This window comes from Thamnophis sirtalis, unplaced genomic scaffold (genome assembly GCF_051295495.1).
Source record: "Thamnophis sirtalis isolate CommonGarterSnake01/CBP01778 unplaced genomic scaffold, rThaSir2_p1.2 scaffold_6, whole genome shotgun sequence".
NCBI lineage: Eukaryota > Metazoa > Chordata > Lepidosauria > Squamata > Natricidae > Thamnophis > Thamnophis sirtalis.
In genome coordinates this window covers 63,123,659-63,144,764 of record NW_028261386.1, presented here as the reverse complement: position 1 = coordinate 63,144,764, position 21,106 = coordinate 63,123,659, and positions in this window count along the sequence as shown.

The following is a 21,106-nucleotide window of genomic DNA, read 5'->3' as shown; positions in this document are numbered from 1 at the left end:
TTCCTGCAACCGTTCTTCATATGTTTTAGTCTCCAGTTCCCTAATCATCTTTGTTGTTCTTCTCTGCACTCTTTCTAGAGTCTCCACATCTTTTCTACATCGTGGCGACCAAAACTGAATGCAGTATTCCAAGTGTGGCCTTACCAAGGCATTATAAAGTGATATTAACACTTCACGTGATCTTGATTCTATCCCTCTATTTATGCAGCCTAGAACTGTGTTGGCTTTTTTGGCAGCTGCTGCACACTGCTGGCTCATATTTAAATGGTTGTCCACTAGGACTCCAAGATCCCTCTCACAGTTACTACTGTTGAGCAAGGTACCACCTATACTGTACCTGTGCATTTCATTTTTCTTGTCTAAATGTAGAACCTTACTCTTTTCACCATTGATTTCATTTTATTAGATATCTGTGGACAACTAAAGTGATCCTCTTCTAAGAAAAAGGAAACATAAATTTTAAGTTTTCTGTAGATCCTACCTATGTAAATGGTAGAAAAATTGAAAAAAAAACCCACCCTGTTAATTGAAGATGAATTGGAAGATCCTTTCTATCTCATACAGGCAATCTGATCCTCTTCTGATATTCTGAAATTTGAGGGCACAGTTCCTTGCCCCTGCCCACGCTTGTGGAGTTGGAGCTGATAAAAGTTGAAAACTTTGCAGGAGACTCTGCAGGAGACAGATTGCATACTTATTGTGGTGCTGAAAACCTTTTTTTAATGCTGAAAGTGGCATGCTCAATGGATTTATTATCACTTTTTCCACCTATTTCTCTAGAACAATTCCTACCGTAGTATAACTTGCCTTCTCTCTTTAGAGGTTTTTTTTTTCTTTTTAAAAATCACTTCAGAAATTTGAGTTTATGAGCCATGCAATTATAGCAATTGGTTTAGTGCTTTAGTAAGCGCAGGTGTTTTTTCTGGATGGATGAAGGTACTTGGCTGCTTGCGTTGGCCCTTGTCGTGCATTACAAGCACCTCTGATAAGCCACGGATGCTCAGCCTGCTGTAACTTATGGTTGAATACCACAGACACATCAGGAAACAAAGACAGGCTGTTTGTTAGCATTGTTTTCCAGACTGCTGGTTGAAGAAGTTTAGCAGCCGTCCACTCAGCTCCCCGGTGAGTAGTTTGGAGCAAAATAAAACTCTGCTTTATGATGTTTACAAGAATCTTTTTTTTACCCACTGCTGATGAGTCATGGAAAAGGAACACATTCTTATGACTTTTGGACAGGTGTGCGGGATGCTTATTGCAATTGTTGTGCAGCTTAAAATGAACTGTCAGTGCTTTTTTCCTTTCTTCTAATGCCATGCAGATCTGTAATTTGGGAAGAGGTGTAAACTCTTTTTCCCCACAGCTATAGCATCAGCTAACCCCAAATTCTTGGCAGCTAAACAACATCAACATCCCTTCGTCTTTTTTTTTAATGACCCTCCTAGTTTGACTTCTCTCATTATCGTATGAACTTTACATAATGGATGACACTAGCGAAACCTCATTAACTTTCTGCCTGTCCTTTGTGTATCAGATGTTCAGTTGTTTCTCTTTATCCTACCCTTTGGATGACTGACTACTGCACTTTTCATGCTCTCAGTAACAATAGGCTGAACTTTCATAATTACTGGACATCTCCAGGGCCTTATTCCAGCCTGAACATTAACTCACAATGTTAATCAGAATACTATTTTTTTATTACCATGACAAGTCTGGAATTGTTACTGAACTTTATTTTGTACAGCTAATTTGTAAGTCAGCCATTTGTAGGGTGGCCCACAATCTCTCAAGTCAATTAGTGCATTGAAGAAGAGCCTGCTTTCTACTGCTGCGAATGAATGAAAACTGGATAAATAAGATTACAAAAAGATGTATATGATTTTAAGTGCCATCATCAGGCATGTTCACATTTATAGGGTCACAGCAGGTGGCAGCACCTAGCAAACCTTAGTTGAGCTTGGAAAAAATTAGGCTGAGTATTTAGCACTGGCTTGGGAGATCATCAGTAAGCTAGACTGGAAAGTTGAAAATTACTCATGGAAGCAGTAGTTTCACTCTCATGAAACTATCAAGAAAGAGGAATTGGCTTGAGGAAGCACTGGCAATTATATACAAAAGCTGGCCATCATGTTGAAGGTTTCAGTGAATGTCTGACACTTTCTCTACTTCTTGTATGAAGTTAAACATGTTCATTCTTCAAATTATTGCATATTCTTTCTATAATTGTTTACAGATTAAAAAAAAAGAAAGAGAATCTTCTAGTTAACTTTGTAACATCTCCCTTGACAGAATTAATAGCTTTCAAATACTTCCTATAGCCAGATAGCATCAACTATAATTTTAAATGTTTTCCCCATTCTTCCTTGCAGAACTCTCCTAACTCAGAATATTCTTTGGTCTTCTTGTATGCACTACAAGTTTGAGATAATAGTTACAAATAATACTCAGGTGTAGGAATTATAGAGCTCTTCAGGCATTGGACAATCACTTAAACATGAGTCAGCAGGGTCCGGCGACAGCCACAAAAGCCAAAAGCCAATTCCTTGGTTGTATAAATGGAGACATAGAATCAAAATCATGTGAAGTATTAGTACCGCTTTATAATGCCTTATTAAGGTCACACCTGGCCGCATCTAGTTTTGGTCAATATAGTAAAAAAGATGTTGAGACTTTGGAAAAAGTGCAAAGAAGAGCAACTACGATGATTTGCCTGGAGACAAAAACATATGAAGAATGGTTGCAGGATTTGGGTTTGACTAGTTTAGTGAAAAAAAGGATTGGGGGACACACACATTATAGCAGTATTCTAGTATATTGAGAGGCTGCCACAAAGAGGAGTGGGTCAATTCATTTTTCAAAGCACCAGTGGGCAGGACAAGAAACAATGGATGGAAACTAGTCAAGGAGAGAAGCAACCTGGAATTAAGGAGAAGCTTCCTAGCAGCGAGAACAATTAACAACTTATTAAGTTAATTGTTACGTGGAACAACTTGCCATCAGAAGTTGGGAATGCTTCATCACTGGAAGTTTTTAAGAAGAAACTGGACAGTCAATTGTCTGAAATGGTGTAGGGTCTCCTGCTTCAGCAGGGGGTTGGACTAGAAGACTTCAAAGGTCTCTTCCAGCTCTAGTCTGGTTAAGCATGTTGTCTTACTGAAATACTCAACCTGTTTTCAGTTTTAATATTTTTTGTCAGCAGGGGACATTAGTTTCTAGAATATTTCTTACAAAAATCCATTAATTGAATCATTATATCGGCATATTTTAATATGGTTTCTTTGAATGGCCCACAGAACTGTTTGTCAGTTTTCACATGCTAAAGCACTGAATAGTGAAAAAAGATGTAAGATATTCAAGCTTATTATCTTGAGGTCCTATGCAGATGGGCAAAAGACCTGTAAGACCACAGTGTTGGCTACATCAGGGATTTTGAGGAGAGATTTCCAGAGTGGAATTCACATTAGTCTCACTATTTTTCCTCCATTGTACATTGTAAAGATATTGATATCTCATACCTAGATATGGGTGCTTTTTAACCTCTGTTTTAAATGATTCTCACTAGAGAATGGCAATACCATTCTCAGTGAGGAGAACATTGCTCTATCAGCCTAATTTAGGCCAAGAGGATTATTGCATACTCACTATTAAGGATAAGAACACATCTCCAAAGCATGCAGCCAATGTCTTCCTTGGAGATCCCTATGTGTAGCATAAAAAAGTGGGCATTTTGAGATACTACTGTGTGGGTCCTTTGGGCTGCCAGAATGTAGCTGTGGCTGACCTACCATCTGCGGTAAAAGTGGATGTCTTCTCTCCAACAAAAGGAAAGGTGGCCTCTGTGTTAGAGGATATGGTGTCTACTCCTTCACAATGTGAAAAATTCTCCATTTACTGTTGCTGAGCCAGTCTTCACTCTAAGTAGTATAAACCAAAGTGGTTTATGTCTAAGCAAAAGGAGGAATAGAATTGCTAAACAAACACTTGCTCAGAAGTGAGCACTTTTCAGCACTGTGTGAAGCTTGGTATGGTCTTGGGAAGAAGTTCAAGATTATTCACTAACATTCCAGGTTGCTTGTGGAATAATGGCCCTTAGTTATCTGAATTGTCATCATTCATTAGAGCTGAAATTAGTACATTTTCTCTATCCCCCTCTTTCTGAAAAATAGTGGAGTGCCAGTGAGGATAGTGGAGCAAAAACAAACACAACATGGTTAATACTTTGAGTTCAGAGTAGTGAGGCATCAACATGATGGCAGAAGCATTGCCTTACCAGTTCAAAGGCCCTTAGTCTACTTTTGGTCCACTAGTGACTTGTAGAACTTTTTCCACCAATTTCAGAATTTGTCCATGTTATTATGTCTACTATGCTAGAACACTTAATTTTAATAGATGGAATGGGATAGCCTTGATTTGATGCAATAAAATTAATTAAAATGAATATAATTCCAAGCTTGTAGATGTTTTAAGACCAATACTATCTTTTATTTTAAAAAAAACATTTTACTCAAATTGCTAGGCATATGAGACAGTGTATTTGGAAAAGTAAAACATCTAGAATCCCTCTTTCTAAATTATGTTTGTCTGTGACAGATGGCAGTTTTAACCTTCCAGAGTTTCAGAAATATCATTGGGCTTAGATTGTTAATACCAACATTTTATTGGAAGGTACTTTTTTTTTGAAAAAAAATGTCAGTATGTGCTAAATTGGAAATGTATTGCACTCACCCATTTAAATCTTGGCAGCACTTTGGCACAAATTTTATTAAGATTAATTTAGTATTTCCAACTATGCTAGCCATAAGCTGTAATTGAGCCCTGTTAGGTGCTATTTGGAAAACAGCAATGGAAAAGGAACTGAAATCCTTACAAAACTTAGAGGTGTATGAAAACGTAAGGTTACCCCTAAGTAAACATGCCATAGGATGTAAAGGAATCTACAAGATTAAAACAAGTGTAGATGAGACTGTTACCCATAAAGCCAGATTGGTAGCACAAGGGTTTGATCAGTTAGCCAATGACTATGATGAGGTATTTGCAGCTAGTCTAAAGGCTACAACATTATGTGCATCATTAGTTTGGGCAGCTAGGCATGGATATGTAGTGAATCATTTAGATGTTGAGATGGTATATCTCCATGCACCGTTGCAACATACTATATATTTAAAGAAGCCTTTAGGGTTAAACACTGGTAACACTGATTGCTGGAAGTTACAAAAGAGTCTTCATAGCTAAAAGCAATCAGGCTATGGATGGAATCAATGTATAGTGAAAGGCACTAAGATAGGTTTTAAAGCTGGCATGGCAGATCCATGTTTGTTTAAGAAAGAAAGTAATGGTGTGATTTCATTGTTGCTATTGTTCACTGATGACATACCATTAATCACTAAAATTGAGCAAGAAACTATGAGTATTATAACACTGTTAAGGATGAAGTTCTGTATAAAATATCTCGGTGAGATTAGGCAATATCTTGGTTTACAAATAGATAATACTAGGGGAGGATACAAAATTTCACAAACTGAGAAGATTAACCAGCTACTCAGAACGTTCAGGATGGAACTATGTAAACCAGCTAAAACTCTAATGGGTCAGGAATTTAGCCATGATGATGTAAAAAGCCCTATGTTTGATAAAGATATTTATCAATCATTAATTGGTAGTTTATCGTATTTGAGTAATTGGTCAAGGCCCAACATAGCATATGGTGTAAATCAATTAGCCAGGTTTAATGCTGAACCTACTGAAAGGCATTGGCAAGCTGCTAAGAGGATATTAAGATATCTTAAGCAAGCAATGCATTATGCATTGTATTTAGAACCTAAGAATGATCTGAGCTTAACTGCATATGCTGATGCAAGTTTGGTACAGATGTGTCTACACGGAAATCAACATCTGGGTTTGTTGTATTCCTGGGAAAGGCACTAATTGGATGGTGGTCTATTAGACAAAAATATTTAAGTCTATCGACTATGGAGGCTGAATTCTCATGTCTGTCATTATTATGTACGGATTTGGTTTGCTATAAAAACTCCTACTTGGTATGGGAATTGACATACGAGAGCCTATTGTTGTTTATGAGGACACTCAAGCAGCAGTTCAGATGGCATCCAATCTTGCTGTAAAAACTAGGTCAAATATAAAATATCTGAATGTATGGCAAAGTGTGAATAGTAAATTAGTTTCACTGGAGTATTGTATGTCTGAAGATAACATTGCAGACCACTTTACCAAGGTCCAAGGTAATATAAAGCATAAACGTTGTTGTGAGGAATTCGGATTAAGATTGTAAGATTTATATATTGTCCTACCCAAAGGGGAGAATGTTAGGAATATAATTCTAACGGTTGGGTTGGCAATATATAAATCATGTAACAATACTATACCTGTTTCTTTAAATCATACTGTAAAATGTGATTGGCTGCTGTTTTCCTCAATCAGCCATAAGAGGGAGCCAGAATGACTGTTAGCTCTCTGTTTGTTAGATGCTGGGCTGATCTGAGTGCCATGAGCTATTGTACATTTTGCAACTGTTAGCAAACTTTGAGTACTGAACTGATTATATGATACTGGACTATGTTATTTGGATTATCCCTTAACTGAAAGACATTGACGACTGACTGTCTTATCAGTGTATGATTTGGACTGTTTGATGGACTCTGATACCTCTATTTCCAAGAAAGTAAAAGCCTATTTAAACTGCAGTATCTCTGTGTGCTGGTTTGTGTGTCCTCCAACACAACTCTAACAACCCTTCTCTGAACGTACTCACTCTCCCAACAGGGAGCTTACCTAACAAGTAGATTTAGTTTTGATACAGACTCTCATTAACATCTAACTATCTGGCATAACTTTACTCTTAAAATCACTAAAATAAAACTAAAGTATAATGAAACTAGGTAAATTACTATTTAATGATGCTTTAAATCTTTTCAATAAGTTCAAACATAAATTTTAATCATCATCAATGAGAAATGGAAGAAAATCCAGGTAAAATATGCTTTCACATCTCAGTATGGACCTAATGTCTTAACAGCTTCCAAAATACCTGATATCTTATTAATAGTAAAGTATTCAATCTCAGAATCTAAACCTATTTTTTCTGTCAAAGCTAAAGGATGTATTTAAAATGTCTATAGCAAATAGACAAGGAGCTATGAATCAAGATTTGGACATCCCAGTTCTTGCCAAATAATGGATTCAGTCTAAAAGGGCTTCTTTTAGACTGTTTTCCCTTCTTTTTTTAAAAGTATGCTATTATGTGGTATAAAATATCTCCTCCTAAAAACCATCTCCAATCATTCTGGACTTGGAAGCTATAAACCAGGGCATCAAACTGTGGGCTGGATGCGTCAAGTGCAGGCCACACCCAACCCAGCTCTGCAAAAGGGAAAACACCATGAAATGTTACATGACGGCAACGTGATGCCACGAGTTTGACACCCATGGTGTAAACAATCTTATCTCATTCATTGTCCACTTATAAATATCTGTAGCCTCTCCAATTTTTTCTGTTGTCTTAAAAATAGATGCTGGCGCTGTTATTTTGGATTTCTTTATTTCCTGGAATTTCTGGGATTTTCCTGGTCCCCGCTTTTTTCCTTTTTTAAAATGTTTATATGAAAGTATCACAATTAAAACTCTTCTAACATGAAAAAAAAACAAGTATATTGAGGATACATTGGGAAGCAGTGGTACATAGCAACAATATAGCAATGACATAAGAATCCTATGAGCTCAAATAAGACTTTGAGCTAAACTGACGCAGCTCTTCTTATATTCTTCTTATCCTACTGCTATTTCCATAAGATGCACATTAGCTTTAGAGGAGGAAAACAAGAAAAAAAAATCTGCCTGTGTCTCCCAGCATCTATCCTGTATTTATCTGGCTTGCATCCTTGCAGCAAACAGCAAACAGCCTGCTCAGCTTCAACATGTTATCGCAGCCCCAGCACATAGCTCGTCAGGGCTCCGTTCTGTTGTGCCCACTACCAGTCAACTGAACTGAGCTGCTGAACCACTGCTCAATGCTGGAACCTTGCTGCCAAGCAGCTGATTGACAGTTCGATTGGCCTCCCAGAATACCACTGATAAGCTGTTCTAGGCATCGGGAATTGCCACTGCTGTCTATTGCTACAGCCGCCTATTACCGATTGCTGCCACCTAGAACAGCTGATCAGCGTTATTCCAGAAGGCTGATCCAACTGCCAATCAGCTGCTCAGCAGTGAAGGCTCCAGCATTCCCAGGTGGTGGCAAACAGCAATGACAGATGGCGGCGGCAAACATTGGTACCGCACCAACACTTCCCCCCCACAACAATATTCTCTCTATAAGATGCGCAGACATTTTTTTTTTGGGGGGGGGAAGTGTGTCTTATAGTGAGAGAAATACAATATTTATTCCCTGCTCTGTTGTCCCCTTGATAGAACTTTGGCGTTGCTACGTAAGTTTCAAATTTCTACAAAACCTTTTGACATGCAGGTTTGGAAGGGAGCATATTAAAGAGATGAACCTTTGCATATTAACATTAATTCTAATATCTATTTTGTACAACTTCTTTCTCAAAGCCCCTTTAAAGAAATTGAACAAGCAAAGCCTTTTAATTCTCTGCTGTTTAAGAAAGTTGAAAAATACTTCCTGGGAAAAAAATTAATGGAGGAGAAATAAGTTAGTAGATAAGTCAGGGTTGCCAAGAAGACAAGATTAAATTCTGTCTGCATTTCTGAAAATATAATGCACTAGCTGTTCCAGTTTGTGAAATTTTGGCAGGTTTTGAAAAGTTCAAAACACTACACCTATACTCCACATTTCAGTATAACATCAGAAAACTGTCACCACAAATTAAACTGAATGTCCTTAAAGATGGCACAAGGTAAGATATTAATTAATTAATTAATTAATTAATTAATTCAATCAATTTCTACGGCTACCCATCTCAGTCAATAATTCTGGACAGTTCACAATTCAAATGGTATAAAAAATTTAAAATATTAAAAACATTTTAAAACAGTAAAACCAATAACACTTAAAACACCTAATTAAATTTACATAGGAGCAAGATAATTGACCAGTTAACAATAACAGAATAACAGAGTTGTAAGATACATTGTAGGTCATCTAGTCCAACCGCCCAGTTCAAGCAGGAGACCCTATACCATTTCTGACAAGTGACAAGCTTCCAGTGATGAAGCATCCACAACTTCTGAAAGCAAGCTGTTCCTTTGGTTGATTTTTCTCACTGTCAGAAAACTTCTCCCTATTTCTAGGCTGAATTTTTTCTTGATCAGTTTCCATCCATTGTTCTTTGTCTGGCCTTTGAGTGCTTTGGAAAATAGATTGTCCCCCTCTTCTCTGTGGCAGCCCCTCAAATATTGGACCCCTGGTCTTTCTCTACACTAGGCTAGCCATGCCTGGTTCTTGCAACTGTTCTTCATATGAAGAACGCTTCATCATATTCTTCAATGTCGTTCATCATTTTGACACATTCAGTCCCCCAAGCTCAGGAACATAGTCAGGTTTTTAGAGCCTTATGAAGTCTAACAGGATTGGAGCCATTTTGGTCTCTGAAGGAAGGATGTTTCATAAAGCAGGGGCCATTGTAGAAAAAGCTCACCTTCAGGTCCCTGATAGCCGACATTCTTTGGCTGATGGGACCTGCATTTTGCCTGACTTAGTTGGATGGTTAGAAACGCTTGAAGAAAGGAGATCCCTAAGGTATATTATCCCAGGTCATGTAGGGCATTAAAGGTAACCACCAGTACCTTGAAATGTATCCAGAAATGCACCAATAACAAGTCCACACTGGAGTGTGTTATGTGTGCCCTGTATATTGCATGTGACCACATTCTGTGAACATTGCACATAACTATTGACCAAGCCCACTTGAAATTCTGATAATTGTAGTCCAAAGACTTCTCTGGGTTTTTTTTTGGGGGGGTGGTGGTGGTGTCATATTAACAAGTCCTGTTTTGGATCCATTAAACTTTTTTTTCGTTGAAAAAAAGAACAACACATTGAAAAGGTTGCTAAACCTGCAAGGAACAATTGCATACCTTGTAAAGTGCTGAAGCTTGTCACATCTCTAATTGGAGTAGCAGTCAAGTTGTTCTGCTTAAGATGCCATGTGCTTGACAATCTCCAAAAGTATTAAGTGAATAGTTTTGCAGTTTACTGTGTTATCTGTCTATTAACCTGATGGAAGGTACCTTGCAATTTGCATCATTTTGTCATGATAGTTTGCTTCATCCCATCACATTTGCTTAGTCTCAAGAACAAAAAAGACAGTGGCATATTATTTGTATACCTTCTTCAGAAAAAAAAATAAAGAAAAGGGGAGGAGGTGGAGTGTCCTTGGAGAGGAAAAATAAATAAATGATTTATCGTATCATTTGAGAACTTTGCACACATTGTGTTTGATGCATTATGAAACATGGATCACACAATCTGATGCCTCCCTTAGGGGTCATTGGCATGATAATTTGGAAAAGGAGTTTGCTTTCTTGCAAAAAGTCCAGTGTTATAGGTGAATAAATACAAGTGGTTGCCTATGCTTGAACTCTGTAAAATAAAAATGAAATTGAATAAGGCTCTGAAGTATGAAATCATTGTTCCAGAGATACCTCACAGTTAAACAGGGATAATTCAGCCTAAAGTCAAATATTTATCTAGGAAAACAATATGGGTTTGTGCACTAAGCACATGATTAGGGTCAGACCAGAATACATTAATTCAAGAATGGCTCAAATTGCCTTAAGCGATCCGAGTCTCCTGATTCATCTCAAAGCTTGAATTTAAATCCCAAATCAGAAGCCTGCTTGAGTCATAGGGGACAGGGATTATTCTAAGGTTCACAATTTCTTGGCACGCTGTCACCCACAGCTTCTATCTAAATGTAAGGAAGAGAATAGGAAAGAGGCAAAAAAAAGCACAAATATGGGCAGGAAAGAAGAGAAAATAAGAGAGTTTGAGATGAACAGAAATTTAAAAGTAACTTCAAAAGTATATATTGAGACTTCTTTCTCTAACCAAATTATATTATCAGCCTAATCCCAACCATTACGTAATATATAGCTATATCCCGTGATTTTCTCTCTCTGCAGGAAGCAAAGCAAGAGGGATTGGTCTTTCCTCCAGCTAGAAAAGTAGCAATTAGAATTTATTCTCTGTAACAAAATTGTTATTGTTCCTGCAAAATGTATTTAAGGTTTCTATTGACTGCTCTGATTCAATGAGGGGATTAATGGAACACTTCATAGCTGTTATCTGCAGTAAGGAACTTGTGTACATAAAGTCATCTTATTGACTTATATGATTGTTCTTTAATTTGCTTGAATTTAGTTTGGTCATTAAACTTGAGGCACTTGTCATATCCGGAGAATTTCTCTGAGATGTTGTTGTCATAAACCTATATGGAACTGAGTCTGCCAACTGTTTAAATATGATTTCCCCTCCCCACTCCCAAGGATGAGTTCTTGAACAATGGAAACAAAAACATCATATGAGCCAAGGTGGCGCAGTGGTTAAATGCAGCACTGCAGGCTGACTGCTAGATCAGCAGTTCAGCGGTTCAAATCTCACCGGCTCAGGGTTGACTCAGTCTTCCATCCTTCCGAGGTGGGTAAAATGAGGACCCGGATTGTTGTTGGGGGCAATATGCTGACTCTGTAAACCGCTTAGAGAGGGCTGAAAGCCCTATGAAGCGGTATATAAGTCTACTGTTATTGCTATTATTATTGTTATATTATTATATTAATAAACCGAAATCATATCTAAATATTGGAAATTGGATGATGTGTGAACAATTTTAAGATACAGCAACTCATGTAATTGGAGAAATGTAGAAGAAGGGTAGACACAGAATTTGCAGAGGGAACTGGAAACATGGGGTTCACCCTTTCACTAACATGTGATCCTTCGGGCACAGAAATGATAAAATTGTTTGCAATTTTGGCTTAAGGGAATTTTGCTTAGGCCTGCAAAGAAAATTATTTTTCTGTTCCCAGTTCCAACAAATGAAGAACGGTTGCAGGAACTGGATATGCCTAGTTTAATGAAAAGGACTAGGGGAGACATGATAGCAGTGTTCCAATATCTCATGGGCTGCCACAAAGAAGAGGGAGTGAAGCTATTCTCCAAAGCACCTGAGGGTAGAACAAGAAGCAATGAATGAAAACTAATCAAGGAGAGAAGCAACTTAACCAAGGAGAAATTTCCTGACAGAACAATTAATCAATGGAACAACTTGCCTCCAGAAGTTGTGAATGCTCCAACACTGAACGTTTTTAAGAAGATGTTGGATATCCATTTGTCTAAAGTGGTGTAGGCAGGGGGTTGGGCTAGAAGACCTCCAAGGTTCCTTCCAACTCTATTATTCTATATCTTCAGTGACCGAGGTGGTCTGAACTATTCCTCTTAAAAGAGGAATAGAAATAACAATGTAAAAATGTGAAAATGATAACTGGGCACAATCACTTCTGAATAAATGTTTGTCTTGAATCTTATAGAATAGTTCTATACCTGAATAAAAATTATAAATATTCAGTTAGTCATTCCATACCTTTGACTGCTTAAGTAATTAGTTTTATAATATAAGGCTCTGAAAGCTGAAAGAAAGCGGCATTGAAGAAGAGTATCCTTTATTTTCTATTTATTCTTATCTTTTATTTCTCACCTGAGATCCTCCATTTAATGTCTAATGCCTGCGTTATCTAACAAGGGCTAATTTCATTCTACTCAAGACTAAGTTCCATTATGCTTCCTGGACATAATTCCAATAAGCTCAACCAAAGTTGCGGTCTTATTCTCTCACCCTTGAATAGCAATTTCTTTGTTCCAAAAAGATTTTTGCTCTGACTTAGTAAGAAGTAATACAGTAATTGCAGTTTTCTTCAGAGCAGATGAATATATGTGTTGCAATGAGATTGGCATTTATGCTTCCAATATTCTGCTGTGTCTATTTCCTCCAGCATTACTAATCCTTCAAACTCAAGCACCATCACATTTCATCAAAGAGATGGTGGTGTGAAGTTTGAACAAAATATTATTATTGAAGATAGTGGCAGAAAGTATATGAGTTGATTTATTTGTGACAATAATGTCCACTCAGTGTTTCGCTTTAAGCAAACATCCTCTGTCAATTGCTATGGATTGCAGATTCTTTCTTCATATCTTCCTTCTCCCAAGGAAGAGAATATTATTCTATTGCACTATATAAACTTAAATGATGATCCTGCAGTCACAGCACCCTATCAGAGGAACAGTGTGGCCTCCTATCTAACACATAGACAAAAGTGAGATAATGAAATAATTTAAAACAAATTTGGAGGGAAGGCAAGTATGCCTGCCCCTCATTATTTTGCAGTGACTCCAGGTCCTTTTTATTTCCCCCATAAAGTTTTTTTCTTTTATTTGTGCAATTTACCAACCACCTCGGTCCTCTAGATGATTCACAGATATTAAAATAGCAATAAGATGAAATTTTATTTTAAAAACTCCAAAAACAATAACAATGTCAAATAATAACTAATATATACATATACATATACACACATAGGCACTTCTCTGTTTAATGCTTCAGCTTCCCTCAGGACTCCTAACTCTATAACACAATATGTGTATTGTTTGTGACAATCATCAGTGCCATAATCCAGTATCAAATTTGTTAGTGCTATTTTTTTCTCCTTCATGTTTGGAAGGTAGCCTTGATATACAAAGAGAAGGCCAATTGGTTTTTTTTGTGTTCCATTTTTGTTCTTATTCCCTTTCTCTCATCCTCATCACTCCGTCTTGCTCCCTTTTTCTCCATCTAGTGGGTTTCTGGCAAAAGAAAAGTTACTTCTTTTTTCAGAAATCTAAATGGTCACTTTTGGAAGATGAACTTGAAATTGGCACATAAAATTAAACCCACAATTCTGTGTGGATTAGGATCACAAATAGCTTATTTCCTCCTCTAGAGTATTTGTAATATATTGAGGCTCAGTTCTCTGATAGCAAATGAGGGGCTTCAAGGAGAACTGATTACTTAATAACAAATAAGCAATTTGTGATCTCTCAGCGATAGAAGAATGATATCACTATATACCTTTTGTTAAAAAATATTTGAAAATGGGTTTCTGGAAATCTAAGGTTCTGTTCCTGTCCATAGTTATCTGGAAGCAAACTCTATTTTATTCAAAGGGACTTACTACCACTATGCTATTTAATCACGAGAGTTCATTAGTTTTGCAGACATTAATAGAAGTAACACAACTGAGAAATAATAATGGAGTTTTGATCTTATGGCAAGCATATTCTTGGAAAAGCTATTTCTGCTTTTCTGAAAAGGAGAAAATGTCATTTCACTATTTTTAGAGGGCATGAAAAACATTTTGCTGGACAATACATATATTTTGTTCAATTGGATTTATTTACATTACTCTAACAGATGAATTGAAATCATAGTCGCATCTTTTAAATGTTTTTCAAATTTTAGGATAGATCAGAAAGTATCTGCATTCATGACTCTGAAGCTTCAGCCGTGAATCCATTCCAGTAGCAACAAACAAGAGGTTAGTGCACCTTACAAATACTGTATGCATCATACTGAAATGTAAATAATTCAAAATGCAAAGAGTGCCAGCTATTTGGGAAAAGAGCAATTACAGATGGCAGAAGTGAGATTTCACACTTCTCAAATATGTTTCGATAGTCAAGAGGGAAGAGTGCTGAAATATTATTTGTGAATCTTGAATTTACTCAAAGGGATACCTATTCATACCAATTTACTCTGCAAAGTGTTGTTTATGCCCCAGGGTAATTTCTGTTTACTTGTTACAAGTTAACATGAATTAAAACTGTTAACTAGACAGCTTTGGAAAATGAACACTAATGTTTAATCATTTGGCTGCAGGTTCATTGAATATATTGGGCAGAGCTGTTCAAATTAAACTAGTTGGCATTTTCAGTGGGAGATGCTTTATTTTGTATATCATTGCAGGCTTTCATGGGACATTGTAATCGTCAATGAGACAGTGAGAAACTTTTTGGCTAACTGACCATGGTCATTGATTAACTTTGTTTTTTCTTTCCTCTTCTTTTGTCATAATACACATGGTAGAACAACTGTGGGTAAGAGTAGCATTCCAAAAGCCTTCCATACAGATTCCCATTAGATGCAAACGGTTCCAGGAAGGTTGCTTTGTCCAAAGTTCTTAGACCATATTCAAGGCCTAAATTACTTCAAAGAAATGGATAATAGCATTAGCTGGCAAAGATATAGCAATTTTTTGAAACCTATGGGCATTTCCATCATAGAGCAACATAGAGCATCTCTTATGCCTTAAAAAACACTCACATATCTTACAATCCTCCCTCATGTTTTACCACACATAAACAGGCTTGGACTGGATCTAACAAAATGAATTTCAATGTAGAGAAAAGTAAAGTCTTACACTTGGGCAAGAAAAACCAAAAGTACACATATAGACTGGGTGAAACCAGGGTTAATAGCAGTAAATGTGAGAGGGATCTTGGAGTCTTAGTGGCAACCAGTTAAATATGAGCCAGTAGTGTGTGGCAGCAGCCAAAAACACTACAATCCTAAATTGCATTAATAGAGGGATACAATCAAGATCAAGGGAAGTACTAATAGCATTCTATAAAGCCCTAGTAAGACTACATCTAGAGTACTACATCCAGTTTTGGTCACCATACTTTAAAAAAAGATGTTGAGACTCTAGAAAAAGTGCAGAGAAGAGCAACCAGGATCATTAGGGGACTGGAGACTACAACTTAGAAAGAACAGTTGCAGGAACTGGGCATGGCTAGTCTAGTGAAGAGAAGGACCAGGGGAGACATGATAGCAGTGTTCCAATATTTGGGAGACTGTCACAGAGAGGAGGGAGTCAAGCTATTTTCCAAGTCACCTGAAGGCCAGACAAGGAATAATGGATGAAAATAAGGAGAACTTTTTGACAGTGAGAACAATCAATCAATGGAATAGCTTGCTTTTGGAGGTTTTGGGAACCTCATCACCAAGAAGAGATTGGACTGCCATTTGTCAGAAATGCTTTGGTGGGGATTTGGACTAGATGATCTACAAGGTCCCTTCTAACTCTGTTAATCTGGATTCCGGTGGTCTTTTCTAACACTGAAGTTCCATGAGTTATTCCATGAAACAGGGAGCCATGGTAACACAGTGGTTAGAATGCAATACTGCCAGCTACTTCTGCTGACTGCTGGCTGCCAGCAGTTTGGCAGTTCGAGTCTCATCGGCTCAAGGTCAACAGCCTTCCATCCTTCCGAGGTCAGTAAAATGAGGCGCCAGACTGTTGGGGGCAATATGCTGACTCTGTAAACTGCTTAGAGAGGGCTGCAAAGCACTGTAAAGCGGTATATAAGTGCTATTGCTATCCATAAATATATTGTAAACAGAGAATGAAAATCCTCCAAATATTTTTTTTAAAATTCATTGGAATGAGATATACAAAGAACATCACTGTTTGAAGTGTTCTGCTTTGGCTTTCAGTAAAGTCAATATTATCTTTCTCATTGGTAGAAGCCCAATATGTCTGCAGGTTTTCATCCATGATGATATCTTAATGAATGCTGATTTACTTCAGAGTTTCCCCCCACTATTTTTCAATATAACTATCAAGTCAGTTCATGTCGCTGAATTGATCAGTTGTGCTGATTTCTGTCAAGAAAGTATATATGCAACAGAGCCTTTCATTTTTATATCTGCAATATCAGTTTGTTATTAACTTTCAACTGCAGCCTATGATCCATGTATGTGGCTGTTTCTATTGTATCTATTCCTGATAATAGAACTGGCTTGCTTAGACAAGGAAGAATTTGGATTTGAAATATTCCACATCTAAATTTCTGATCTCTTTGAGAAGAATTTCATTCCTCTAGAGTTTCATGATCAAGATATGTTCCAGTGGCAGCATCACTCCTGCAAATTGTGCAATATTCCACACAAGCAACATATTCCAATTCTTTCCTCTTTTTGAAGACTTCATTATAAGCACATCATGAGAAATAATTTAAAGATAAAGTTCTGCAACAAAAGCTTGTATGAACAAGGAAACCTCCTTAATCTCCCAAGGAAGATGAAAATTCCTGGATCCCAAAGGAACAATTCTTCGTTATGTTGTACTTGATCCCTCTGCCTTGAACTCAGTTTTCTCTCTCTCCTCTTATGGCTTCATAGTGGAATGCAGTGATAACTATTTGAGATTTGGGGGAAATTACTGCCGCTTCTGATATGGCCAATTGGTAAAACAAATACAATAATAATATAAAGGATGAAATTGAAAATGAAATGAATGGACTTTCATTTGTTCAGGGAGATTTGATCTTATTTCCTCTCCCTTACCAACAGTGCTATTTCTAACCCTGCTTCAGAAAGAGCACAAGAAAAGCTACAATGTTTAAGGTGTTTTTCCTTCTGGTAGGTGAATACTGTTGGATTTCACTTGATTTATTATATCTCTGTAAATAAGTTTGGCCTTATTAAAGGTAAAGGCTCCCCTCGCACATATTTGCTAGTCATTCCTGACTCTAGGGGGCAGTGCTCATCTCCATTTCAAAGCTGAACAGCCAGTGCTTTCCAAAGACATCTCCGTGGTCATGTGGCCAGCATGACTAAATGTCAAAGGTGCACAGAACGCTGTTACCTTCCCACCAAAGGTGGGCCCTATTTTTCTACTTGCATTTTTTACATGCTTTCGAACTGCTAGCTTGGCAGAATCTGGGACAAGTAATCAGAGCTCATTCCATTACGCTGCACTAGGGATTTGAACCGCTGAAATGCCGACCTTCTGGTCGACAAGGTCAGCATCTTAGCCATTGAGCCACCGCGTCCTGCTTGGCCTTATTAAGCAATGCTTACTGTTGCTTTTAACATACACTGGAGAGCTTTCCTTAAGAGACATCTTTTTAATATTGGAACCTAAACTGATTGAACGTTTTGTCCTGTAGAATTTTTTTCTTTGTGTGTCCATGGCAGTCACCTGCTGTAATAGACTTTGCTTGCAATTGTTTATAGAATTTCTCCAAAGTAAGCAGTCTTTTAAGCATTTTGGAAAAGGAGATCTCATGCATCTCTTTGCTGGTTAGGAAAATTACACCTAGAAATCTATAGCTATAAAACAGGGCTGTATGTACCTCCCAGATTTCAGAGGCCAGAGGACTTTTATCTTTCCAAACACAGTCTGCTATATGGCTGTTTAGAACCTGGGAACCCCTCCAATACTGCAATTGGTAATCCCAATGTAGAATAGCTGCAGAAAATAACTGTTCAACACACATACTGCTGATTTGGGGGTGTGTGTGTATGTGTTCCATAATCTGACCTTGAGGCTGTGAATTTGCAGTGTGAATTTTAAAGATAAGGAGACCATACAACAATACTGAGGTATCTGTTCCATGGGGATGAGTGATGGTGTTCTGAATTTCAAGAGAGTGTTTAATATGCAGGATACCTGGCAATTGCTACACAAAGCTATTCCAGAGAGGGTTGTTCTGAGTAGCTTTAGTTGGCGTTTAGATGGCTTTTGGTGTTGTTTAAGCTTGATGCTTGAAATAATAAATTAGAAAGTGGCTTTGCATTTTGTGGAGAGCTGGCACATGTCAGAACGGTGAAGGCTGCATAATGAATGTTTAGCAACTTCTTATTCAGGGCCCAACTAATAGAGAACGGAGCACAAAGAGGGCAGCAACTAAGTAGCTTAATCTGTTAATCCAAGCCTGTGCAATTTCTGACTCGCTAAACTAAATATGGGCCAGCAGAGAAATACAGTAGTGCAGTCCTGACACATTCAGCCAACATCTGGGCTTTGTTGCCTGCTTGGAATTTTAGCAATGAAATAAACCACACAAAGGATTATGAAGCACTTGGCAGGCTAGATAAGTAGTGAATGGAACAGTCATATCTCAGATTTCTCTCCAGAGATTCAGGTTTTGAAGAAAGCTATCTTTTGCCTTCTCAGTTCATCAGCTTCAGCTGTGCATCTTCCCTACTCCTCCTTTCCTTAAAATGAGAGTACCACTAGATGATAACAAAGTCTCTCTCTCTCTCTCTCTTTCCCTCTCCCTCCCCCCACTCTCTCTTCCCCTGGAATCTAGTGGTTACCCACCTAAATATGGCATGCATTTGTCTTTCAGAATAAACATGGACAACACCAAATCCAAGTATGCATTAGTATATACATATAGCTTGTGAAGCTCTGTATGGCTAAAATCAGGGGTGGGTTGCTGCCAGTTTTACTACCGGTTCTCAACCTGGGCACAACACATGTGCGCGTCTGAACAATTTACAGTGAACTGAGCACGCGCAGTCACTAAAAACCAAAATGGTGGCAGCCCAGTGGTGGCAAGGGGGCGTGGCAGCCTGGGTCTCTGCCAGTTCTGCAACCCAGGCCTGAATTCCACTACCGGTTTGGCTGAACAGGGCTGAACTGGGAGCAACCCACCTCTAGCTAAAATAAACTGGGCTGCAAAATATGGGTGCTTAGTAGATGGCTGTAAAGAGATATAGGAAACTCAATTCTCTGCTGTTTCTAATACAGTAATCTGCAAAAGTGGAATAGGATCAGAAGACTTGAGTTCAAATCTCCATTCAAGCATGAAACTCTAATAACTCTATATCTCTCAACCTTAATGTCTGCATTGGTTTTTTCCAGGTGAATGCAAGATAACACAGGATGCAGTAGAGGAACCTGGTATAATGATGTGTGGGAATGACCTTCGGAGACATAAAGAAGACAACCATTGTGCAAAAAATATTTCAGTTCATAGAAGGGAGGAGTTTGGAAAGTATTTCAGAAGTGACCCTCCCTAGTTTTCAGGGAGTATAAAACAAAGGAGGAAAGGAATACTTTCACATTAACATGCTTTTCTTAATGTTACCTTACCATAAAGATAGAACTAGTAGTTTGGGTTGTGCTTCTTGTCTGGACTACCTTGAAGAGCTAGCAGCAATCTTCCAGGTCTCAAAATATTATTTAAAGTACAGTGGTATCTTGGTACTTGTTGTTAATTGGTTCTGGAAGGCATCATGAGTACCAAAAATTAGCGCCAAACAATTTTTCCCCATAACATATAATGTAAATACATTTAATGTGTTCCCAGACCAAAGTCAATGCACATATGAAGGCAATATATAAAGATGGGGTTATATATCATTACTTTACATGAGAAATAAACCTAAAAATTAATAATTAAAACTACACTGATGAGAAAAAAGCTCAAAAAGACACAAAGACACACAGAGGCTAAAATAAGACTGCAAGGGGATGTGCCCAGGGCAAGAGCTACTGAGTGACTAATTTGTTTCATCTGGAATGGGTAGCGAGTCATGAGTCAACTGACACCAACAAGTTCTAGCTTGCATGTTGAATACCAAACAAGCAACAAGTACCAGGAAAAACATCCTTGTCAAATGTGTTGATTACCAAATTTGATGAGCTTCAAAGCAGTTGCGTGCCAAGGTACTACTCTATTGAGTATTCAGCCACCTCGGTTTGTTTATTTGTTTGTTTATTTTTCTTATTTATATATAATAAGTGCTTAGTGAACTTATGTCTGGGCCAATTTATTTATATAACAATATTAAACTCCCAAGTTTCTACATCAGCCTCCCCAGTTTATTGAAGGGGGAAGGAAAGTAGGGATGGTAAGATTTGCTATGTGTGAAGCAGGTCTGCCTCCCCTGCCTTTGCTATTGCTATGCCACTGAGGACTCTATTAGATAGTAACAGGGGCAAAGATATAGACTAGAGGCAATGTTCATCTCAGCCTGTCTTCCACCCCCATGTTTGAAAGTATTGACTAGGAACTGCTGTCATGGATACACTGATCTTCATTTAGACCACAGCTCCTTTTCTAGCTTGACAGCTCTTGAGTGTGGTTGAGTATTTCTTGACTATTTTATTGCCTTCTCCTTTCTCTCCTTGCATTTCTGTGGGACAGAATAAGAAATATGTACATTGCCTTAAGGAATAAATATGCTATGTTAAGAATATGAGGGTGTAGGGTGAATAGGCAGAAATAAACATTGGTTGGTTGGTTATTTTAAACCCTGGGGCTAAGAAATTGTGCAGTTTCTTCAGGAAGAAGTATAATTTC